This window comes from Macrobrachium nipponense, chromosome 48 (assembly GCF_015104395.2).
Source record: "Macrobrachium nipponense isolate FS-2020 chromosome 48, ASM1510439v2, whole genome shotgun sequence".
Lineage (NCBI taxonomy): Eukaryota > Metazoa > Arthropoda > Malacostraca > Decapoda > Palaemonidae > Macrobrachium > Macrobrachium nipponense.
This window is the reverse complement of record NC_087223.1, coordinates 19,877,990-19,885,819: the sequence shown is the minus strand read 5'-3', so window position 1 is coordinate 19,885,819 and position 7,830 is coordinate 19,877,990.

The window sequence follows — 7,830 nt, the reverse complement described above, 5'->3', positions numbered from 1 at the left end:
TGAAATCAATTATCAAGAAACAAACACAGATGTATGCATTTTATACGTATTATACGGACAATCGACTTACATGGCCAAAAGTAGAAAAGTAACCAAAATTCGACGTTACCGTGGAAGACGTCAACTGTGGCAGTTAAGATGTGGTAGAGAGAGGGAACTGCAAATACCAAGAACTTGCTTTGTGAGTAGTAACCCCCCCAAAAAAAAAAAATGTTATTGTTTATAATACAATTAAGTTTGTTCATACTTACCTGGCAGATATATATATAGCTGCATTTTCCAAAGTCCGACAGAATTTATTCGCGGCACACGCAGTGGGCGGCCAGGTGGGTAGCACCCATTCCCGCCCGTGGGAGGCAGATATCAGGAACCATTCCCATTCTCTATTCATATTTTATCAGTGCCACTGTCTCCTGAGGGGGAGGTGGTGGGCACTTTAATTATATATATCTGCCAGGTAAGTATGAACAAACTTAATTGTATTATAACAATAACATTTTGTTCATGAAACTTACCTGACAGATATATATATAGCTGAATCCCACCTTCGGATGGTGAAGAGACAGAATAGGATTTTTTGGGAAACTAATTAAGTAGATGGAATACAAAATCTTTAGTTCCTCACCTGTTAGCATAGCCGACTTCGTGATTACTGTCACCAAAGTCTGCTTCTGCGTTACTAGAGTTGCCAGCGAGGTAGAGACCTGTAATGCTGGTGTGCTCTAAATGATCTGTCAACGGGGCGTGACCACAATGTGACTAGACCATATGACCATACTTCTGAGGGCAACGAAGCTAAAACCACCACCTGACCTAACCTATCAAAGTTAGTTCCATAACTTCTAGGCTAAAGAAAAGGAACGCGCCCTCAAAGCGACCAACCCTTCAAAGTTCAAGTTAAAAAGCACACCTATCCCTTTTCTATAGGATAGGATTCGTGTTGCTTCCTGCCCCAATAATATATCTACGGATATATGGTCTAGCGACTTACGGATCTGAAATGTCGTCTTCACATCCCGTCGGGAGTGTGAAGCGAACACAGAGTTGCTTCGCTCAAAGCGTTGCACTCAGGATGTTACTGAGTGTCACGCTCTGTGGAAATGCTTCCGAGGCCGCGCCCACCTCTTGAGCATTCATATTAAGAAAAAATCGTCAATCTTTATGCAAACATAATGAATGAGACCTCTTAAAGAACTCGCCTTGGGCTATAATGCCAGGGTGCTCTTGGACAATGAAAACCAGTCTGGTCTTTTTACGGAACCCCGCAGATTGTCGGGGAGTGTGAAGCGAAACACAGAGTTGCTTCGCTAAAGCGTGGCACTCAGGATGTTACGAGTGTCATGCTCTGTTGAAATGCTTCCGAGGCCGCGCCCTCACCTCTTGAGCATTCATATTAAGAAAAAATCTCAAATCTTTATGCAAACACAATGAATGAGACCTCTTAAAAGAACTCCTTGGCTATAATGCCAGGGTGTTTTTGGACATGAACCAGTCTGGTCTTTTTACGGAACCCCGCAGATTGTCCGTTGACCTTGACTTTCTATAGTTTTATCAAGATAAAACTTGAGAGACCCTACAGGGCACAGGACTCTCTAATGCCCTTGCCCAATAATTTGTGCCATACCCTTGGTCTCCAAGCCTTCGGGTCAAGGGTTAGACAGTTGGTTTTTCGTTCTTATCAAAGAACGGAATGCTTAGAGGACAGACCGCATTATGTCCTTTAAAGCCAAAATCTCTGATGATGGCTAAAAACCTCACCTAACCCTCTTTTGCCGTGCTAGAGCGGTTAGAATATTAGCCTTTCTGGTCACGTGTATTAAGTTCGCAGAAAGGATAGGTTCGAATTGCTTTTGGCATCAGAAACTCAGACTACGTCTAAGTTCCATGTCGAACCTTTGATCCAGAGAATTTTAAGATCTCCACAGACCTCAAAGATCGTGAAGCTTTGTTGTTTGACAGAACCGAATCTCTGAGCCTAGAGGCCGTCAACAACATATTTGCATATTCTACAATAGTTAGGACTTCTAGCTTATCTCATACTTCAGACGGAAAGATAGAACCATAAGGAACTTCACAGAGGTCGAGGTGGAGAACAGTCATTTCCCTTCACATATCTCCAGAAAACGGCCTCCTCCGATTGAACACTGAAAATAGGCAGCACTGCTTTGCCTTGGCCAAGAGGCTGCCATTACTCTTGAAGATCTTATCGCTCTGTACCGTTGAAGACGAAGGTAGATTGAATGCAACCTACGTCTTCAGACAAAATCGAGATAAGGATTCTCAAGATTCTGAAACCTGTGCCTACCAATGACTGAAAACGCTAACCGCTATTTCATTGCTGTCCGCGGTGAGAAGTCGTAGTTTGCAATGAAAGCGGGGCGTTTCGTTCTTCAGTAATGAAAACACAGGGGAAGGCAAAGCTGCCTGATGAAACTGCTTCTCATGGGCTGAACATTTGGAAGTACAGCTGTCAGGTCGGAGAGTAGGCGATGTCTTTTGACATACTGTTAATTCGGGTTGAACAATGAACAATTGTACACCATACGATTATGAGATATTTTAAAGACAAACCCAGATGTCTGCAAAATCATTCGCATTATCGCAGTGCGATGCAGCGGGAGACTTGTACAGACTTTCTGTTACCAGTGCGTTAAACAGAAAGATGAAAGTGTCTAAGAGATATCTCTGTTGAAAAATTCTCGCAATATCGAAGGCGATGGAATCTATCGTCACAGCAGTAGATGTTCCTTCATAATTGCGAGAAACCCCGTTAATCAGAGACCTAAGTCCATGATTGTTGGGCAGAGATACGGTTCGGTAGTCAATCAAAGCAGGAGAGAGAGAGAGAGACATAATCAACCGTGCATCTCGGAGGCCCAGCTGATACTGAGCTGCTATCAAGGCAGTTCAATACGCAGTAGCTGAAGCTTGAGCTCCCGCTGACTCGTCATCCTGAGTTGCCAGGTAATCCATATTCCACAAAGGAATGCGTTCGGCTAGAACCACCGAGCATAAAAGATATGCTCGAGCAATTATATTTAGGCGAAACGAATTTCGGTAAATATAAAAGTTGAAATGGTGTTGTCGTGACAAAACCATAAGTATATAAAATTGAAACAAACTCCTGGGAGGTTGCTAGCAACCCCAGAGTTGCAGTTCAATTAGAATACTTCTCGTCTAAGTCGCAATCCGTAGAATAACTAGGATATGCGCCTACCCCTCTGACAATTCAACTGCTTAGTAGAATCATGTCGCGAGGTTAATATACGTAGTATATTTATAGGATTTCTGAACAAAAACGATCTCCATCCTAAATTCTTTCCTTCAAGAAAACAAAATAAGGATTGGAGATCGACCACCTTCGATCTCTATCAAAGAGAGTGAAAGGAGAAGTCTTCCTCGAAGGAAAGCTTCAATGGGTAACAGAATACTAACTGCCTGAGTTGCCAGCTACTCCCTTTACGAAGGAATAAGGTATGATATCGAGCAAAAGGAAACTCACAAGCAGGTCTATTTAAACGAAACAGAATTCGCTAAAAACAGAAGCTGAGTCGGTTGGTGTGTCGTAACAATACCTGAAGAGTTGTTTCTTACTCCGAAAACTCTTGGAAGGTTGAAGGGAGTGTCAAATAAATACATTAGAAAACAGTTCTTTCGGCTTCTATCCGCAGAGGTAAATACGATATGCGTATATGACTTGACCCATGTGTTAGCAAAATGACGCAAGATAAACTACGTAAGTATGTAGTAATTTGAACATCGAATTCTCTACTACATCTTTCCTCGACGAGGAAGAGAGAAAGAAAGGAAAACGACTGTCCACGCTCTAATGAATGAGGCTTTTTAAAAGAACTCCTTGACTCTTTGCCAAGACTCTTTTGCCAAGAAAAGGGAGTAATATTCGAATAGAGATCATCAAGAGAGAACCGAGGATCGAAAAGGACCGTTCAAGTTTTCTTATATATTGGACATAAGACTTCCTGGATCTAGTCTTACTCCCCGGATGAGCCTCTGAAAATGAATGAGAGCTCTTCCGAAATTTGTTAACGATTTATCCGCTTAAACGATAAAAACGTTAAAATCTATGTCAATGAGAACCTACGCCCATGAGGGGTCCCCCATTAAATGACAAAACGTTTAGTATCTTGACAATGGGGAAAAGACGTCCTTACTTGACAAAACTATTAGCACTTTGCTAATAGGGGAAAACCCTTTAACATGACCGAAAGTCACCCAGGAATCCGAGTATATAATCTTCCCGATTCTCAGAGAAATCGATGAAGAGGAAAGAGGGACCGAAGAAAAAATTCGGGTATGTCTCTCCGCTAACTCCGAATCCTTTTTTCTGTAAAGGAATGTCCTGTGGAGAGTCCTGAAAAAAAACCTCGTCTTGACGAGCGTTTAATTTATAAAGCGTCAAGCGTCCTAAGAAACGTTTGTTTTGAACAGCAAATAAGACGCCTTTACTCTCGCAAAGCGTCCTGCCGAGCTTCCACCGAAGCGTCCTGGCGATGTCCACAAAAGCGTCCTCATAAGCGTCCTGCTGAGCGTCCTCAAAAGCGTCCTGCTGAGCGTCCTCAAAAAGCGTCCTGCCGAGCTGTCCTCAAAAGCGTCCTGCCGAGCGTCCCTCAAAGCGTCCTGCCTTAGCGTCCTGGAAAGCGTCCTGCTGAGCGTCCTCAAAAAACGTCCTGCTTTTAGCTACGAGCGTGTCTGAGCAGAGAACACCAAGTCTTCTGAACGACGTTTCAGAGAGGAACTCGTTGAGTGCCTGATGCATGCAAGGCCCGCCAAGAGGCGTCCTGGCGAGCGACCTTTCCAACATCTCAATGTTACGACGAACCGCGTTTTGCATATGACGTTGAATATTTTCAAGGGACGTCCTCTATGCGAGTCTCCCATGTAGGAGGCCGCAACGCTGCTCCAGAAGTGTGTGATCAACTAAAGGAAGACGTATGGCTTTCGTCTTCAAGACGGGCCTTAAAGACCTTCATACCTTCTTACAAAGACAGTGGCCGCCTGTGCGACAACTTGCGTCTTAGTAATGCAAAAGACCATCTCCAGAAACGCACTCAGCAAAGGAACGCCGAGCGTCCGAAAGACAACCCTCGCAAGGTGCTTGCCGAGCGTCCTGGAGAATGTCTCTACTATAGGACGTCGAGCACCTCCAAAAACTTCTTCACGTCTAAATTGCCCTTCTTATGCCGAACCAGAGACATAAGTTGTTTGACTGTGCAAAGCAGCTTGCCGGACGTCAAACTTATCAGCTTGCTTTTTCAAAGTAAAGCGAACGTTACATAACGTATACGGAGCACCATTAGAGAGGAGACGAATACTGAGTTTGCTCCTCCAAAAGGTGGAATCTAGAAATGTCCTTGATTACCAAATCCTTTTTGGAATGCTAGCGAGGTTGAAAACAGCTCTAACTTCATGAGCGTTCACTCGCAGGAGGGCTCAAATCACTCTTCTGGCAAGATGAATGAGCCTCCTTAATATTTCCTTAGGAAAAGAGCCAGTGCATTCTTCGAAAAGGGTAAATGTGGTCTCTTCCTGAGCACCATACATTACCCGAAGGACCTCTTACTTCCTTCGTTTATGTAAATATAACTCGAGAGCCCCTGACAGGGCACAGGACTCTTTCATCCTCTCGAGACGATAGAGAGAGGACGTGAAGCGTCCTCTTCTCTAAAGCTTCTAGGGGGGGCGAGTCCTTCCGAGAGCTCCAACCCCTGTGTGGGGAGGACGCCTCGGAGGACGAGAAGCAATCCTTCAAGATTCGTGCAACGTGCTCGATCTTCGGCAGCCTGGGAAGCGACAACAGGACCTGCCGAAAGGAAGCCAGATCAGCATGAAAAACCCGTAACCTTCCTTCGGCTTTTGACATGCCCTCTCCCTGGTTTCCTGGGAGTCCGACAGAGGTCTAGGCCAGAGGCGTTATGGGGCCGATCTGACGTTCCCTCCTAACGAGAGAGAGGACGTGAAGCGTCCTTTTCTCTAAAGCTTCTTAGAGGGCGCGAGTCCTTCCGAGAGCTCCAACCCTTGCGCGGGGAGGACGCCTCGGAGGACGTTTAGCAGCCTGGGAAGCGTCAACAGGTTCTGCCGAAGGTGGGACGCCAGAATCGGTGGGGAGCCCCCGTAACCCTCTTGCGGCTTTTCGACATGCCCTCTCCCAGAGTCCTGGGAGTCCGACAGAGGTCCAGGCCTAGAGGCATTATGGGGCCGATCTGACGCCCCCTCCACAAACACAAGGGGCACTACACTTCACAACACTGATTGAGAGCGAGCACTTTAGTCTAAGAATACTTGATGCAATCCTCTAGCAGACACTTCTTCTAGGCCCGTAAGCCATACCACAGGGGGTTAGGCAAAATAAAATCTACAGGAGGTTAGAAGGTTCATTATTTTTCTAACTTCTGTTTACCTTTCTATAGTTTTATCAAGATAATGTGGAGGAAAACTCCTGATTCTAACACGCCTCTAAAATGCGTACATGAATCCTCCTTCTTCCGTAATGAGTCACACATTACACTAATTACATTGAACTATGCAAAGAAAACATGTAAACGTCATATATATAAAGCGAGTGTCTACCGAAAGTTCCGGTAGCCTCACCTTACCATGCAGACAACAAAGTCTGAAACTAGGCTAACTATCTTCAGACTAAAATGCAATGAAAACATTTACGATAGCGTATGCCTAGCCACAAATCCAAGTAATAATCGAAAGAATAATTAGGATACTTTAAGCGGCTAATGAAGTTTTTCAAAATCCTAGGCGGAGGTCTGTAAACAGTTGTTTACCGACCGGCGACAGAAAAAATATGAATAGAGAATGGGAATGGTTCCTGATATCCGCCTCCCATGGCGGGAATGGGTGCTACCACCTGCCGCCCACTGCGTGTGCCGCGAATTTTTAAATTCTGTCGGACTTCGGAAAATGCAGCTATATATATATCTGTCAGGTAAGTTTCATGAACAAAATACATATTCCATTACTTCCAGTTATCAAAGCTAAGTTTTGACCTTTACCTCTATCAAGACATTTTAACATCAAAACAAATGTCTGAAAATTGAATATAGCTTTTCTCTCAAATACATGACTATTTCACTTACTTGATGTGACCATCTGAATACAGGAACACCAGCAAATGCTATCAAAGAAATGGTCCTTCAAATGATGGAAGTGCAGAGGCTTCTGCAATTAAGATCCTTTCGTGCGAGGTTAACTGCCCCTCCCCCCTTTAATTTCTACTATCAAGACAAATAAAAGTGTATACACCACATATGCATCATACAGTAACCAAATTCCATGAGAAAATGTATACAGTAATCACTTACATGGGGACATGCCGATTAGGTTTCAAAATACAAAGTGCGACAGTGGCAGAGATTAGCTATGGCACCTAAAGAGGCGGTAGAGAAGGAACTGCAAATACCAAGAACTTGCTTTGTGAGTGGAACCCCCCCCCCCCATCTAACCTTCCATTAATTCCAATAATCTTTGTTGTCTACATATTGCAAATATTACATAAAAAAAATCCTCACTGGAAAAGTTAGATATACTACAACTCTTCACTCATGCACATATCTCTCAAAGGTTTTTCCAAAAACATAGCTAAATGTAAGGAACAGTCGTCATTACTAATCATTCAGAAAACCATCAGCAATGCAATGAGGAAAAAGCCTGCGAAGACGATACCAACTCTGGTATGTATTGGTATCCACCCATGTGTTTCTGTAATATCAAAAGAAAAGCAAGTGTTACAGCCCCAACCCCACCCCAAAATATACAAACAAAACCATCTATAATACAAAATTATCCTGTCATTTACTG